Source organism: Leopardus geoffroyi, chromosome B1 (assembly GCF_018350155.1).
Source record: "Leopardus geoffroyi isolate Oge1 chromosome B1, O.geoffroyi_Oge1_pat1.0, whole genome shotgun sequence".
Taxonomy (NCBI): Eukaryota; Metazoa; Chordata; class Mammalia; order Carnivora; family Felidae; genus Leopardus; species Leopardus geoffroyi.
Genome location: NC_059327.1, coordinates 146,311,406 through 146,329,919, shown reverse-complemented (window position 1 = coordinate 146,329,919; position 18,514 = coordinate 146,311,406). Strand labels below are relative to the sequence as shown.

The following is an 18,514-nucleotide window of genomic DNA, read 5'->3' as shown; positions in this document are numbered from 1 at the left end:
ATGTAAATATCATGATAAATACAATCCTAAATAAATTCAAGCGATAGATAAGCCCACTGTTTAAAGGAGAAATTACATTTGTAGAAGAACTTAAGAATGTGCTACTTATATGCAGGTCTCTCTTTTTTTTTTTTTAACTAAAATTAGGTATTCTTTTCTATTTTAATTTAATGGGGCAAGAGTGAGATACGGGGAGCTATGAGGACTTAGACTGTGAAACCTCTGACTTTAGTAGAGGACCTAAATCAGCTGTTCTTAAATGTTTTGTTCTAAGGACCCCTTTACACACTTATAAAGTACTGCACTCTCAAAAACTTCAGAGAAGGATTAAATATATTAATATTCACCTACAATATCAAAAAAAAATCACATTTGTTAATATCACCACTGGTTTTATCAGAAAAGTTTTTAAGTACTATAAAGCCCAGGCAAATACAATTTAAAATTCCAAGTTGTGCTTAAAAGCTTAATCTTATCATTGGCAACAAATACTGCCAAAAGTTTTCCTTAAAGTGACAAGCTCATTTCCATCATTTCTGATGAGAACATTTGCCAAATACCCAAGTTTGGTAAGTGTACTGTGTCCATCAGTTATATTTTCTAGTAAAAATGGCATTTCGTGAAAATAAGAATGGCTAATTCTCCTCACATCTCAAAAAACAACAACAACAACAACAACAACAACAACAAAAACACAGAAGTGCTTTATGTGTACCTCCCATTTTGTCACAAACAATTATATTAAAAGGACATGTATTCAAAGGTGCAAATTTCACAAAACTAATATTTATTGCTTTCCCCAGATTATTTCTAAGGTGAAATTGGCTTTTTTTGTTAACTGTGAGTACACAGAAGAATAAACGACACTAGTACAATTTTATGCCATTTTGCCTTGACTACAGTCCAGCAGTTTTACCTACCACTGCTTTTGCATCATCAGTGCAAATGTCAATACAGTAAAAGAAGCAAGTAACATCTCAGTATTGTTATGAAATAGTTTTGACCTCTTTGATATCCTGAAATGGTCTCTGGGACCCTGAGGGACTATGGACCCACTGAGAACCAGTAATATACTAACATATACCAAATTCAATTTTTTTAAATGTAAAGAATTAGAATATAGCAAACACCTAAAACATGGGGAAGCCTTGTGATCTCCCTTACCATTCTGCTACTTACAAGTAAGTACTGAGCTATATTCTCCTGTTTGCTGATAAAAAGTTGATAATTACTATACAAAATATCAGTAATTTACATATTTATTTCACAAATCTAAAGTACTTCTAACTAATAACTAAAATAGAAATTAATAATCTAGAACACAATTATGCTCATGCCTACTATCTAAATGTAAGAAATATGAAAAAACCATAAGCAATAAATTTTTAGCCATTATAACATCAGAAACTGATGATCAGAAACTGATCTTTAAAAATCATCTATCTAATAACCAGGAATAACTGCTATATTTAACCAACACATATTTAATACTGAATGTTAATCTGGGAGGAAATAATATGTTTCTCCCCAAACTTCCATTAGATTAACATAGTTTAGCATGATTTCAGATTTCTAATGCTTCAAATACAAATAGACACTGAATACTCTGAAAATAATCTCTGTAAATATTTGAAAAATTTCACAAAATTTTGCAGTATATTAACTTTAGTCAATCAATAACAACTGTTAAAATGATAGGGAGTTAGGAAAAAAACAAGATTATATTCTTTTTAGTTGTAAATTATCCTTTAAGGTAGTGGTGTAAGCATAAATGTTATATTTTAAGAAGTAGACTTTTGGACACAATTTAGCCATAGCAAGTTGTGATTCAAAATTATAGCATAATAAAAACTATGTCTTCTTATCTTCAATGAAGGCCAGATGAGTCTTTTTAAATTTTTAATTTGTTTATTTTTGAGAGAGAGAGAGAGAGAGAGAGAGAGAGAGAGAGTGTGTGTGTGTGTGTGTGTGTGTGTGTGTGTGTGTGAGTGGGGGAGGGGCAGAGAGCGAGTGAGACACAGAATCTGAAGCAGGCTCCAGGCTCTGAGCTGTCAACACACAGCTCAATACGTGGCTCAAACTCATGGACCGTGAGATCATGACCTGAACCGAAAGTGGGATGCCCAAGCAACTGAGCCACCCAGACACCACCCCCCCAGATAAGTCTTTTTAAAGAAAAAGTTGTTTCCCAGTGAAATTTTCTGTTAAAATATCTACAACTTTCCAATCCAATGGGAGAAGACAAAAGAAAAACAAGGAAATGAACATAGGTAAAATAAACAAATGAAAAATTAAATAATATTTCAGACTAGAATTTTAGAAAATAAAGTATCTCAAAGAGCAGTGCATGATTAAGTGCCAAATCGAAAGTATAGATCAGAGGTATTAAAACTGTTCAAAAACATACTGCTTGCAGAAAGATAAATATGAAAAGATTTTGACCAAAATAACAAATTTATCTAAGACAACAGAAAAAGGAATGTGGCACTGGTAGACAAGCATAAAACTTCTATTTTCTAGAACAGAGTATTTTACTGTAGGGAAGGTCAGAAAGTTAGCTCACAGAAGGTATTAACTTTCAATCAAAAGTGATTTTCTGACATAAAGTCCCCTATGCCACGCTGTTGCCCTAATTGAGCTGGTGAAAATTTATTAAGAAAAATACATTTCAATCTCTTCATGACGGTATTAAGTACAGAAATATGTTTTCGGGGCATTTGGATGGCTCAGTTAGTTCAGCGATCAACTCTTGATTTTGGCTCAGGTCATGATCCCAGGGTCTTGGGACTGAGCTTGGGTTCTCTCTCCCTCCCTCTACCCCTTTCCCATGCTTGCTCTCTATATTAAGTTAAAAAAAACATTTTTTAAGAGAAATATGTTTTCTTATTGATCACAAACTTCTCCACAAAAGTTGATTTTTTTTTTTTTTCCAACGTTTATTTATTTTTTGGGACAGAGAGAGACAGAGCATGAACGGGGGAGCGGCAGGGAGAGAGGGAGACACAGAATCGGAAACAGGCTCCGAGCCATCAGCCCAGAGCCCGACGCGGGGCTCGAACCCATGGACCGCGAGATCGTGACCTGGCTGAAGTCGGACGCTTAACCGACTGCGCCACCCAGGCGCCCCCACAAAAGTTGATTTTTAAGTCCACTATTCTTACTTTGTGAAAATCTTGATAAGTTAAAATATAGATTTTTTTTTGGGGGGGGGGAGATCATACGAGCAGGGGAAACGGACAGAAGAAGAGAAGAAACAGAGAAAGAGAGACAAGAGAATCTCAAGCAGGCTCCATGTTCAACGCAGAGCCCGACACCAGGCCTCAATCACACACACACACACACATACACACACACACACACACACACACAAAATTGTTTATCTTTTGGGAGCAAGGGAGAGAAAGCAAGCCAGGAAGTGGCAGACAGAGAGAAGGGTAGAGAAATCCCAAGCAGGATCCACCCCTCAGCACAGAGCCCAATGCCAGGCTCAAACTCACAAATGGTGAGATCATAACCTGAGCCAAAACCAAGAGTCAGATGCTCAACCAACTGAGCTACCCAGGTGCCCCTATATGTAAGATTTTTTTTTTAAAGGCACTGGGGAGAAAGAAAAGAATAGGAATGGAGATAGATATCCCCCCAGTTTGAGATTAATGAAGAAGAAATTAATTCAAAGGACACTGTTAGGATCTAAAGACCTAGGTACCAACACTTGTTCAGATGCTACCTGTGCAACCTAAGCAAGTCTCTCAGCCATCTCTAGATCTTTATTCATAATGCAGTTTTTTCATAAATGTATTACATGTGACTTACTATAATATTTATTGCCTTTCTAAACTCCATGGAAACAGGAACTTTGTTTGGCTCACTGATAGATATCCACCAACTGGAACTATGCCCATCTTATTGTCAGGACTCAAATAATTCTTGAGTAAATAAAAGATGATTTGGGGATTCTTCACCTTTAGATTCCAAAAGGCTGTAGTGTATTTGGAAAGGGGAGACGTAGTTAGAAAAAATGAATTTAAAGGTATATCTTACAGATATTGAAAAATCATACATAGGGCAACATTAAGTAACAGGTAGGGCAAAATGCTCATCATTGGCCAACAGTCTTTGTGCAGGAGATACTACTGTTTAGTTAGCAGTAGAGGAGATGCAGAAATGTGCAAAATCAACTCTACTATCTAGGAACTTATTTCTTTAATGAGAGAGCCAAAGTATGCACACAAATGAACACTATTACAGGGTAAAAAGTACAGAAGGGAATGGGAGGAGGAAAAACGCTGTAGGAAGTAGAACAGAACTTCCTCCCTTAATACCAATTCCTCTTTCCTCAACTGGAAAGATTCTTCTACTACATTACAGAACAACTGGAGAGAGACTGACATAGGGGATGCAGTCATAAAAATACAAAAATAAATAATCCTTTATTCAAAGGTCAACTGAGTTATGAGCATATCCGGCTCTACCATGTCCTGAGCTAATTCAGATTAAAAACTAAAATGTGTTTTCCCATTGACCTTACTCATTTTTATTACATTATTTCCATAGCAAAAAAGTTCATTTTGAACCACAGCCAAGTTCTAGAACATTAAAATGGCCTGAATGAGAAATTCACATAGGGACACCTGGGTGGCCCAGTTGGTTAAGTATCTGACTCTTGATCTCAGCTCAGGTCATAACCTAATGGTTTGTGGGTTCAAGTCCCATGTTGGCCTCTATGCTGGCAGCATGGAACCTGCTTGGGATTCTGTATTTCCCTCTCTGCTCCTTCCCTGCTTACGCACACACTCTCTCTCTCAAATAAATAAACTTAAAAAAATTAAAAGATAAAAGAAATTCACATAAATATTTTGAAACATTTTTTGTCATAGAATTTTTATTTACTTATTTATTTTTTAATATGAAATTTATTGTCAAATTGGTTTCCATACAACACCCAGTGCTCATCCCAACGGGTGCCCTCCTCAATACCCATCCCCTACCCTCCCTCCTTCCCACCCTTGAAACATTTTTTTATTTATTTTTTTTAATATATGAAATTTATTGTCAAATTGGTTTCCTTGAAACATTTTTTTAAATGAAATGTAAGATAATTTCCATGAAGAGGGGAGAGATATAAAGGAAAGGTAGGTCCTTATTAAATTTATTCTTTAAAGGAAATAACTTGTCAAAGTTATTAATATTCAAAGCATGACAATTTAAGTTATATTTAAACTATTTTGGATATATTGTTTTCACTAGCTGGATATTTTATGAAATGGTGTGTGTACATCAAGTTCTTGTCTAATATAAAGATCCATCAAAATGCAAGGGCTTTAGAAATTACCAGGTTCAATTCATTGTTACAGATGAGAAAACAGAAGCACAGGACCCTCATTTAAATAGCAGGTTTCTAAATATCTAGCACAAAGAGACCAGTTATCCAATTAACTAGTTCAATATTCTTTCCACTACAAAATTCCATGCTGGAGTAAAAGGGTTTTTTCACTCTGCTCTAAAAAAGCTGACTTTAAGTTCTATATTTAGGGACAAAACTGTCACTACTTGAACATACTGTGTAATTACTGATATTAAGACAACTAACATTATATGCCCCTGAGTTATGCAACATAAAATACACAGTATCTCCTATGAAGTATTCTTGCCCCTCTGAAAACAATAATCTAATAGAGCCCTCAGAAATCATTTCTAGTTTATAAAAATTAAGGCAAAGTTAATGGAGCAAGTTAAATCATTGTTTCTCATTCTTGGCACTACTGACATTTTGGGCTGGATTATCTCTGTTGTTGGGGGCTGCCCTATATATTTCAGAATGTTTAGCAGCATCCCTGGCCTCTACCTTACTGGAGGCCAGCAGCAATTCTACCACAGGTTGTGACACCAAAAAATCTCCAGACATTGCCAAATGTCCCCTTGGAGGAAAAACAAAAAGGGACAAAAAGACCCTGGGAGGTGAGAAGCTGAGAACCACAAAGTTAAGTAGTAAATAAATAAATAAATAAATACAGACAGACAGACAGACAGACAAAAGTGAAATGTGGAAAATGTTTATTGAAAAAGGCAGAGAAAGTAAAAATGAAGAACTGCTCTAAATTAAAGAGACTCCAAAGACATAACCAGCAAAATAATACAAACCTTATGAAATTTTTGTAAGTTAAGAAACCTGATTATGAACTGGATATTACATAGTATAAAGAAATTATGGTTAAGTAAGAAAACACTCATCTTTTAGAGATGCATACTACAGTAGCCATATATGGGAATAGTTCTAGAAATGTGCCATAAAAATATTCAGGAAAACAAAGTTGTGTGGCAAATTCTTGATAACACTGAATCTGAGAAAAAGGTTTATAGTGACTTTATCATACTTGTCTCTATGCTTTTGTGCAAGTTAAAGCCTTTTGGTTTTGAAAGATTAAAGATGATGCTTTAATCAAAAGAAGTTGCTTTTGTTTAAAAAAAATCGTTATTTAACAGTACTACTATTTATTTAGATTAACAAGGTAATCAAAATTCTTTTTTACTTTCTCATATGCAAATACTTAACAATGAAAAGCAAGGACTTTTAACAAAGGTCAGGACTTGAGGATGTCTGGGTGGCTCAGTTGGTTGAGCATCTGACTCTTGATTTCGGCTCAGGTCATGATCCCAGGGTCGTGGGATCAAGCCCCATGTCAGGCTCAGAATGGAGCCTGCTTAGGATTCTCTCTCTTTGCCCCTCTCCCCCACTCATGCTCACTCTCTCACTCTCTAAAAATAAAAATAAACAAAAACCCAAAAAACAAAAAGGTCAGCACTGAAGGAATTTGCTTATACCATTAATGGTACTCCCAGTCCTTTTATACTAAAACACAATGCCATATAAAAATTTGGAAGAGCCATCTGGCCAAACTGTAAATATTAGCATTACATTTCAAACTAACTCCTTATCAAAACAGATAAATTATCACTGCTATATTAAAGAGAGAAGTCCATCTAGTAATAAACTGATATTTACTCCCCAGAATAAAGATATAGTATATTCTGATTAACTAGACATCAAATATACCAGTTCCATCTGATTTAACAAATATTCACCACCAATTACATACAATGTGCAAAAAGCAGTAAGGCAGCCAAAGGAGAAAGGAAATACAAAAATCATTTTATTATAATCGATGCCTTCCACAAATATACAACAGAGAAAGGCAATTCTATGTGCAAAGAAGTAACTATACCAAACAAGATTGAAAAACGGTACTAAATAGACACTAATATATCATATAGAGAAAGGAAAAAACAATTCTGAATGAGAATGGTAAAAAAAAAAAAATAATGCTTAAGGAAGAGGAGGCCTTTCAATATTGTGCTGAGAAGTTCAGAATTCATATGGTAGGTTACTGAAGGATTTAAGTATTAAGATAACCAATTTTTAAAAAGATGGTTTTGGACAGATGTGACAACAAAGACAAATCAATTAGGAACTTACTTCAATACATCAAATGAAAGACTATGTGAGGTGAGAATGGGAAAAAGAGTCACTCTCTGAGGATAAAATACTTTAAAAAATGAGAATGCTAGCAGCTCCAGAATTTGGACTTCTTGACCTTTAATACTCCCCACCCTTCTATCCCACCCCTATCCATCAATTACCACTTTTGCTGTTCTGGAAACTACCTTGCCCATTTATCATTCAATTTAAGGCTGGTAATCAGAATTTTAAGATGATAATCTACATTTCAAGAAAGATCATCTAGATCTTGATTATATTACAAATGTTTTTAGAATAACAAAGAATTCTTACACTTGCTCCAGGAAAACAAGGTATCTTCAAACCAAAACTCACCATACTTAAAATCTGAAGCTCTCTTAATCCAGTCAATGCAGAAAAATCCCTCCAAAACAATGTTTATGATAAACTTTTTACAATTTGTATGATTTTTACTTTTAGCAAATGTCAGTGTTTGGTTTTTATGACCAGTTTTGTCATTTCTGACATAGACTGGGTTTAAAGACATAGATCATAACTGATACCATTTCACCTACCAAAAATAAAGTTCATTAGAACAACTTGACTTGAGACCATCATCATGTACTGAATTACAGAATAACTCAAGCAATATTCAGAATAGGTTACATAAACTTAATTCAAAGGAATAACAGTTTCTGAATCTTGGTATTATTTACCATTACGAAAATATCTGTTGCTTATAAAAAGATACTAAAAAAGCTGCATATAATAAGGTATATATTAAAGTTAAGAAACTAATTTCAATCTATATAACTTTACAACAATGACTGAATAAACAGATTTATGTCTCTAAAACAAGACCAGTAAAATATATTTGTTCTTCCTAGTTCTTTGTATATAGACAAACACAGATTAATTATAGATAAAATAAGAAATACTCATTATTACCTTCATCACAATTTCTTCTCTTTTACACCTGGCCCTAAAGTCTAATAAAAATTTCTTTGATCCGTATTTTTTGTAGTCTTAAATAGGGTAAACTTCAGCTAAAATACTACAATTCTTAAAACAGTAAAGTATTCCAAAATTAGTATATTTGGATATAGTTTTTCTGTAGCATTAAGATAAAACCTTCAATACAATCACTGAACACTGATCTATGCATATGCTGAAATAAAATAACATAAAATAAAAACCCACTTAAAGTCCTCCTGTAAAAAAATATCAATTAATAATATGACTCATTATGGTATCAGTACCCTGAGATTCATGTAAATAAACTAAAGTGAACCTGACTAAAAATAAATTTAGCTTTCAAAAAATCTATTAAGAAAACACTGACTTATTCCTACACTGTTTCATTCATACTCATCTATCCATCTAATAAATTTTAGTTAAGATCTAGGAATACGCTAAGAATTGGTGATATAATGGTCAGCATAGCACTGGTGTCACAAGCTAATATAAAACATGACTTTTTTTCTTAAGCTGCAAAGTACTTATCTGCCTACAACAACTCGGTATGAAATCACAATTCAATATGAAATTTTTATGAATATTAATTATAAACTTTATAAACTGAACAAATATGAATGTTTAAAATAAGTAAAATTATATGGAATTCTCAAATCTAGATTTTATAAGTAGTTTTTCTACAAAAGAATTAAAGTTACAGATTTTTTTAAAACTTTACCCAAATTCAAAATAACAATAGTACAATGCATTTTAATTATAAGTTATTATAACCTGTCTCCGGTATTTATCATTATCCATCAGTCATCATAAAAACAGCCTTAGAATAAAATGATTCTTATGAAATGGCTTTAAAATGCATATGCAGATATACATACTCATTCTCAGATGCAAACATACACAGTCATAACCTGGTAAAATTTGAACATTCCAAGGATGTAAAGTGTAGAAACTTTATAAGGAGAGTTGTTAATAAGAGAATTAAAAATCAGATTGATATCAGACTCCCCAAATACAACTGAAGATGCTAGAAGAAAATTGTGCAATTTAAAGCTCTAAAGCACAGGGGAACCTGGGTGGCTCAATCGGTTAAGCGTCCAACTTCAGCATAGGTCATGATCTCATGGTCTGTGGATTGGGGTCCCGCGTCAAACTCTCTGCTGACAACTCAGAGCCTGGAACCTGCTTTGGATTCTGTGTCTGCCTCTCTCTCTCTGTCCCTCCCCTGCTCACACTCACGCATGTGCTCTCTCTCTCAAAAATGAATAAATGCTAAAAAAGATGTTTTTTTAAAGTTTTGAAGCAAAACTACTTTGAAAGTAAAATTCTAAACTGTAGAATAATTTTTTTAGATACGCAAATTGAAAGCTTTAAAATGACAAATATTTCTAACTTCAGAGAATGTATGCCTTCAACAACAAAAATGAATCCAAGAAAAGGACAGCCCTGGTAATCATTAACACGAAGCAGCTGGAAAAGAAACTAGTATAATACAACCTATCTTTATCATCTCAGGTTGGTTGTTAATAAGTGATTCCTTAAAGTCAGAAAAGTGAAAACATATTATAACATAAACATATTACTAAAATATCAGTTTAAAAAATAGGAAAGCCAAGACTGAATGATATAATGCCAAAAACCTATGTTCAGCAAAGAAAGCAACTAATTAAAAGTACGGTTTAATTTAACTCAATGCCTGCTGAAAAAGAGAAATGAAACACATAGTTTTCAAAGTGGGAAGGAAACAAAATACAGAAAACTTAATAAATACGTCTAAAGATAAGGGGCAGCAGGTTGGGGTGGGATGGGGAGTGACAATAAAAGACATCTTTATAATAACCATCAATAGGAGGAAAAAGACCAAAGACCAAAACACCAAGTTAATAGAAAAGCAAGTGGGAAAGTTTCTCTTATTTGAAAAAATGACAAACAGAATAGGATTTAAAACAAAACAAAATAAAAAAAACGCAACTATATGCTATCATGAGAGATATAATTTTTAGTCATAAGGCTAAAAACAGAAGCATGAAAAAGTAAGCCCAGTCAAAGGTGCTATTAATATCAAAGAACTCAAGGGCAAAAGCATTAAATGGAAAAAGGATATTTTACAATGATAATAGATTTAATACACCAGAGTGTGTAATAGCCAAACTTCTATGTGCCTAACAATATAACATTGAAATATATAAAGTAAAAATACTAGAAATAAAAGCAACTAGAAAATTCACACAACTTAGTGGGATACTTTCCACATAATCTATGTCAGAAAATGAGGAGAGCAAGATTATGCAAGGATATGGAGGATTCAGAAATAGAATTAATGAATTATGCTTATATATCATAGTGAATTCAGAACCTGGTATATCATGAACAGAGAATACAGTCTTTGAAAGCAAACAAAAGCCTGACCATACCTTAAAGAAAGGAAAAATCTCAAAAGATTAAAAAAATAATAATAATACAGGTTACATTCTTGGTCCATAAAGCTAACAGAAACTAAAATTTAACAATAAAGGACACTTAAAAATTAAAAAGAAAAAAAACATCTCAGAATACAGACAAAATAAAAATTAAAATTGTAAGCATATTATTTCCTATGGGATTTGGCCATAACTGTCCTTATAGAAAAAACATAGTCTTAAAATAAAATCCAAGTCAAAATGTATCAGTATAATTTATAATGATAATGGAAATGAAGAAATTAAGAAGAGATACAGAAGTAATTAATAAAGCCAGTAACTGCTTCTTAGGTAGGTCTAGCATAAAAGAGACAAGCCTTTGGCAATTCGATTATAGAAAATAATAGGAAAAAAAAAAAATGAGTCATTAGAATCGGAAAACTAAGAAAAACTATAAATCAAGAAACATGAAAATCTAAACAAAATGGATGGTTTTCTAGGAAAAGGAATAATCAAAACTAACTCAAGAAAAGGTAGAAACATAATAGAATATATCAACAGAAGATATCTTAAAGGTAGTCATAGATCTACCCTTTACATGAACAGAGCATTATGATATTATTTACAAAGCCCAGGAAAGAGATGGGAAAACTCCCTAGCTCATAAGCATAAAAACTCTAGTAGCAAACCTGAGCAGGAATAGCAAAATAACTAAACAAAACAAAAACTTAATGAAACACATCATTAGTAAATTAAATTCAGCAGTTGTGTCATACAACACATACAAGAAAGGGTTGATAAAGAAAATACTAAGAAATACAACTCACTTTAAGTACAGAAATAGTGATCTTCCCCTGCCTAGAATGCTTTTTCTTCATGTCTTAACTCATACTTTACCTTCTCAGATTGTACTACCAAAGAAAGTACCAGCCTCATCTCTCTACCACACCACTATCCGTATTTTCTGCACAGTACCATCACAGCCTAAAATTATCTTATTCTTGGATATCTGTTAATTAGTTCTTTTCTCCAATTAAAGAAAGACAAGAACCATTCAGATTTAGCACTATCAACAGTGTGTGCCAAAGTTCCTGGTATAATGCAATATCCAAATAAATACTTGCTCAGTAACAGTTAAAAATTGAAAACATCATAACCAGTAGGTAGATGTATCAATGTAATGCACTACATTAAAATTTAGAAGTGAAAAGAATATATATCATCTCAACAAGAACACATAATAACACACGATATTCATTACCATGAAAATACTTGTTAAGTCAAGAAGGAAACTTTTGTTCCTGATAACGTGCTCTACCAGAAATGTCAGCCACATATAAATGTAAAAGTTTAAAAATTGGAAAGGATTCCATCAGGAAAGATGCCCAAATCAGAGCTAGTAGTAAACAGATCTGGAAACCTAACCAATGCAATATGACCAGAAAAAAACAAAATAAACAAAAAATCCCCTAAACACATACAATACTGAAAAAAAGGAAACAACAAAATGCCATCATTTGCAGAAAATATAATCATCCTTCTGGAAATTTCAAGAGAATCCATTGAAAACTAAGTACTTGGTAAGATGAACACACAAAAATCAATAGATTTCCTACATATTAGCAATAACCAATTGAAAAACAACATGTAAACTGGAAGAAAAGATGTAATTCACAATAACAACAAAAACTACCTAGGAATAAACCTAACAAGAAAAGTCTAAGACCTACATCAAAAAACCATAAAACTTTACTAAAGGACATAAAAGAACACCTAAAGAAATGGAGAGGCATACCATGTTCTTGGATGGGAAGATTCAATAGTGTAAAGATGTCAATTCTCCCCAAATTAATCTGTAAATTCAATGCACTTCCAATCAAAATCCCAAAGGGATTTTTAATGGAACTTGACATGTTGATTCTAAAGTTCATCTGGAAGAGAAAATACACAGAAATTGCCAAAAATTTTTTGAAAAAGACAATGGGCAGGGATTCCCTATCAGGCGTTAAATGTAAAATGAAATTAATTAAAACAATGGAGTATTAAATCCAGAACACACAGATTTTGGACTTTTAAATATGATAGAAGTGGTATCTCAAGTCAGTGGGGGTAAAAGATATATTGTTCAATAAATTATTTGGGGAAAATGGTTAGGAAACTGGAAAAAGTTAGGTCCCTGTCACAGAATGAAAAAAAAAAATATATATATATATCAGATTATATTATATATATATAATTCTAGATTTTACTTATATATCAGATTATATTATATATATGTATAATTCCAGATAATATATATATATATATTATTCCAGATGAATTAAAATCTACTACAAACATAAATAAAACTAAAGAAGTTACAGAAAAAAATATATGAGACTAAAACTAATATAAGAAGGCTTTTCTGGAAAGACACAAAACCGAGAAGCTAGGAAAGAAAAGAGTGATAGATTTTGACACCATAAAAATGAAAAATCTAAAGATTCCATAGACATGTGACAGATTGAGAAAGTATTATAAAATATGATGTATATATTATAAACAGAATTATAAAGAAATCCTAAAATCTCAGTAAGAAAATGACAAATCCCACAATGGGCAAAACAGTGTAAGTAGGCAATTTATGGCAGAAATAACAATCAGCAAATATGCAAAATTTCACTGGGATTCAGGTAAATGAAAATTAAAATGAGGCAATTTTCATCCACTGACAGATAATGTCTAATATTTTACAGGATAATTTGGCAGAATGTATAATCAACATTTAAAAATGTGATTTTCCTTTTAAGAATTTAGTTTACAGAAATACTTGTACATGTAAAACACATGTACAAGGATGTTCATCACAGTATTGACTATAACAGAAAACAACTATAAGTAATCCACATGCCAATCAACAGAACGATTAATTTAGTTGCAGAATAAAGCAGATCTAGATATAAAGTCCTATACTACAACTATCTAATGCACATTTCCTGCTCGTTCTGTCCCTTCACTTTTCATCTTTTTACCCTTTAACTAATTACCTTCATTAAACCTATCAATAGTGACATTTTCCCCCAATTTGTTTATTATCTTTTGAATATCAGTTGCTTGGGCAAGGACCCTATTTTTTTTCCTTGCTAGTTTTAAACAGTAAATACTTAAAAACATGTACCGAATGAATATATGGTTATCAATCCAGAAAGATACCCAAATTACACTAAGTGAAAAATGTAAGCCACAGAAAAGCAAACATGGTATGTATCCATCTAAGTTGATTTTAAAACTAAAACATATGCATGTGTAAAATACAAACAAAAAATTTCAAGATGTAGAAACCCAAGTTATTAACAGTGGTAACTGAAGATTGAAATCAATGAGAGAATTTTTTTACTTGATTGTACCCTTCTATCTTGCTTACCTTAAAAGAAAAAAAGATGATGTAATTTCCTAGTGTGTGATTTTGGCAAATAAGAAAAAAACTACTTCAGATCTTTAAAGAAAAATATCAGGAATAACCCAACCATCTCTACATAATTCTAACAAAAATCCCAAAAGAGCTATCATAACAATCTGTATTATTTTTAGATACAAAGAATTAACCTGATAAATATAATTCATTTTTAAGTATGTACATGCAACCTAATTATTTTTAAATGAATGAAAAAAGTCAGGCATCAAAATCAAGTCATAGTAAGTTTCAGTTAAAGCAACTGCTTATTTCTCAAGAGAAGCAAAATCAGAAAAATATTATATTCTCTTCATTCTTTTCCCTCTGTATTCAATTAAGTTTTTATGAAAGTCGGGTTTACTGAAGTGTAATTCAGAATAAAAGTCACCTTTTTAGTTGTACAAATCTATGAATTTTCACAAATACATAGTTATGTAATTACCATCACAATCACGATAAGTCTTTCTTAGCACACAAATATTTCTCTTGCCCCTTTGTAGGCTCAATTCCTTATAACTACCCTCTGCTACTAGCAACCATGTTTCCTGTTACTTTCAGTGTTTCTTTTCCAGAATGAAATGGAATCATCCAGACTTCTAACTGCAGCTTTCACAAAATGTATAATGCCTTTGAGATTCAGTGATGCTACAGCATGCAACAGTAGTTCATTCCTTTTTAGTGCTGGATAGTACTCCATCATATGGAGGTACCACAATTTGTTAATTCACTGGCTAATGAACATTTGAGTACAAGCTTCATGTGAGCATGTTTTAATTTATCTTGGGTACATACATAAAATGGTTATGTCATATGATAACTCTATATTTAAATTTGTAAGAAACTGACAGACTTTTCCAAATGATAATAGCTTTTTGCTTTTGTACCTGCACTGTTGGAGTTCTGGCTGCTCTGACTTCTCACTAACATTTGGTACCATCAGTTTTTTCCTTTCTTTTATTCCTCCTATTTTCCTAGGATGAAGTTACATTGTGATTTTACTCTGCAATTCCTTAATGGTTAATGATATTGAGCATCTTTCCCTCTGCTTATTCGCCATTGGTGTATTTCTTCAATAAAAGGTCTGTTAAGAACATTTTCCCATTTTTTTTTTTTGGTTGTTTCCTCATTATCGAGTTGTAAAAATTCTTAATGTACTCTGAATACAAATCTTTTATCAGACACATGGTTTGCAAATACTTTCTCCAGGCTGATGGCTTATCTTTTCATTTTCTTTTCAGTATATTTTAAAGAACATTAAGTTTTGAAATGTGATAAAACCCAAATTATAATTTTCTCTTTTATGTTTGCATTGTTTGTGCCTTATTTAAAAGTTTTGTTTAACCCAAGGTCACAAAGATTTTCTGTTATTTTCCAGAAGTTTTATTGTTCCAACTTTTATACCTAGGATTATGATCCAATTCAAGTTAATATTTGTATAAAGTGCAAGGCATGAGTTGAAGTTCCTTCCATAAAAAGATATCTAAATGTTTCAGCACAATTCATTGAGAAGACTACATTTTCTCTATTGCGAGGAAAGGTGCCTTGGCACCTTTGTCAAAAATCAAGTTGATCACACACAGATCTTCTCTAGACTCTATTCTGTTCTATTAATCCACATGTCTATCCTTTCATCAATATTACACTGTCTTAGTTAAGACAGCTTTATAGTTAAGTCCTGAAATCCTTCAACTATATTCTTTACAAAATTGTTTTCACTATTCTAGGGTCTTTTTCTTTATAGTTATCAGAAAGTTGTCAATTTCTACTAAAAACAAAAACAAAACTAAAAAGCTCTGATAGGATTCTGAATGAGATTATGTTGAAGTCTACAGGCCATATTGGGGGGATGAGTGGGATGGAATTTACATGTTAACAGTACCGAGTCTTTCAAACCATAAATATAGTATATATGTTTTCATTTATTTAGATCACCTTCAATTTCTCTCATGAATGTTTTGTAGTTTTCAGCACATAAATAATATACATGGTTTTGTTTACCCTTTTTTTAAGTTTTTAAAAATATTTTATTTATTTTTGAGAGACAGACAGAGACAGAGAGACAGAGCATGAGCTGGGGAGGGGCAGAGAAAGAAGGAGACACAGAATCTGAGCTGTCAGCACAGAGCCTGTGCAGGGCTCAAACTCACCAGCCGTGAAATCATGACCTGAGACGAAGGATGCTTAAAGACTGGGCCACCCAGGCACCTCAGTTTTGTTTATTCTTAAGTGTTGCATTTTTCTTGGTCTTATTTTAATTGATATGTTTTAAAATTTTCATTTTTGAAATGTTCATACTTAATATACAGAATTATGAGACCTTGTTTAAACTCACTGATTAGTTCTATTATCTTTTTTGTAGGTTCCATCAGATATTGTACATAGACGGTCATGTCATTTACCAATAAAAGATGTTTTATTTCATTCTTTCCTATATTTGTGCTGGGTTGTGGTTGTTGCTGTTGTTTTGTTTTTTTTAAGTTACCTGACTAGGATCTCCAGTACTATGTTGAGTAGGAATGATAAGATGGACATCTCTGCCTTGTTCTCAATCTTAGGGGAAAAGTATTCAATCTCACCATTCAGTATGATGACATAAGCTGTAGATTTTTTATAAATTCACTTTATCAGAACTAAGAAAGTTCTCTTAATATTCCTAGTTTACTGACAATGTTTTTTTTTATTAACCAAAGTTTAATTTTATCAAACTCTTTTTCTCTATCTGTTGAGATTGTAAAATGATTTTTCTTCTTGAAAGTGTTAATATAGTGAATTACATTGATTGGCTAGCAAATGCTAAATGAATTTTGCATATACACACCATCTGTTCATGTTGTATAAACTTGTTTATATATTGCTAGATTCTATTTGCTAATATTTTATTAGGATTTTGCATCTAGGGTCATAATACATATTGGTCTATAATTTTATTTTTTTATAATGTCTGCTTAGGAAGGTATTGGGATGTAATCATTCATCATCTATTTTCTGGAAAAGCTAGTATAGAAGTGGAATTATTTCTTCCTTTAATGTTTCAAAAAATTCACAGATGAAGCCATTTGGACATGAAGTTTTCTTTGCTGGAAGGTTTTTAATTAGAAATATTTCTCTCTTAAATAATATTCAGGTTATGCATTCTTGAGTGAAACCTGATAGTCTGTTTTCCACAGAATTTGTCCATTTCACCTGAGTTAAATTGGGTGGCAAAGTTATTCATAATAGTCCCTTTTTTTTTTTCAACGTTTATTTATTTTTGGGACAGAGAGAGACAGAGCATGAACGGGGGAGGGGCAGAGAGAGAGGGAGACACAGAATCGGAAACAGGCTCCAGGCTCTGAGCCATCAGCCCAGAGCCCGACGCGGGGCTCGAACTCACGGACGGCGAGATCGTGACCTGGCTGAAGTCGGACGCTTAACCGACTGCGCCACCCAGGCGCCCCCATAATAGTCCCTTTTAATTAACCTTTTAATGTATAAGGGTGGGATTTGTGGTAATGTCCCTTTTTTCAACTGCTGATATGGGTAACCTGTGTGTCTATCTGTCTGTCTTGCTTCCTTCCCAATCAGTGTTGATTAAAGCTTTATCATAATGATCCTTTCAAAGAACCAAACTCAGTTTTACTTTCATTGTTTTTGGTTTTAATTTCATTGATTTCCATTTTTATCTTTATTATTATCTTTATATTGCTTGCCTTGATCTTATTCTTTCCATAGTTCTTTTTTTAATAAGTTTTTTTAATGTTTATTTATTTTTGAGACAGACACTGAGTGTGAGTGGGGTAGGGGTAGAGAGAGAGACAGAGACAGAGACAGAATCTACAGCAAGCTCCAGGCTCTGAGCTGTCAGCACAGAGCCTGACATGGGGCTTGGACCCACGAACCATGAGATCATGACCTGAGCCTGAGCAATGCTTAACTGACTGAGCCACCCAGGAGCCCCTTTTTATAGTTCTTAATGTAGAACTTTCAATTATTGATTTGAAAACTTTTTTTAAAAAATAAGCGTTTAATATTATAAATTTCCCTCTAAGAACTGCTTTAACTGCATACCACAAACTCAGGTATACTTCACTCAATTCAAAATATCTTCTCATTCTTTATGTGGCTTCTCCTTTGACCCATGCATTATTTTTAAGATGTGCTGTTTAATTTCCATATGTGTGGGGATTTTCCAGAAGTCTATTTTTTATTTTAAGCTTAATTCCATTATGGTCAAAGAACCTTTTTAACCAAAATAAAAATATTTTTGAAGTTCAC

The 18,514-nt window shown here is 32.7% G+C and overlaps 1 protein-coding gene across 10 annotated transcripts in view; it reads right to left on the bottom strand.

Annotated features, from left to right (window-relative positions):
* ANKRD17 (ankyrin repeat domain 17) overlaps positions 1–18,514 on the bottom strand; it is a 166,749-nt gene that overhangs the window by 83,651 nt on the left and 64,584 nt on the right. The gene's annotated exons all lie outside the window — the stretch shown is intronic.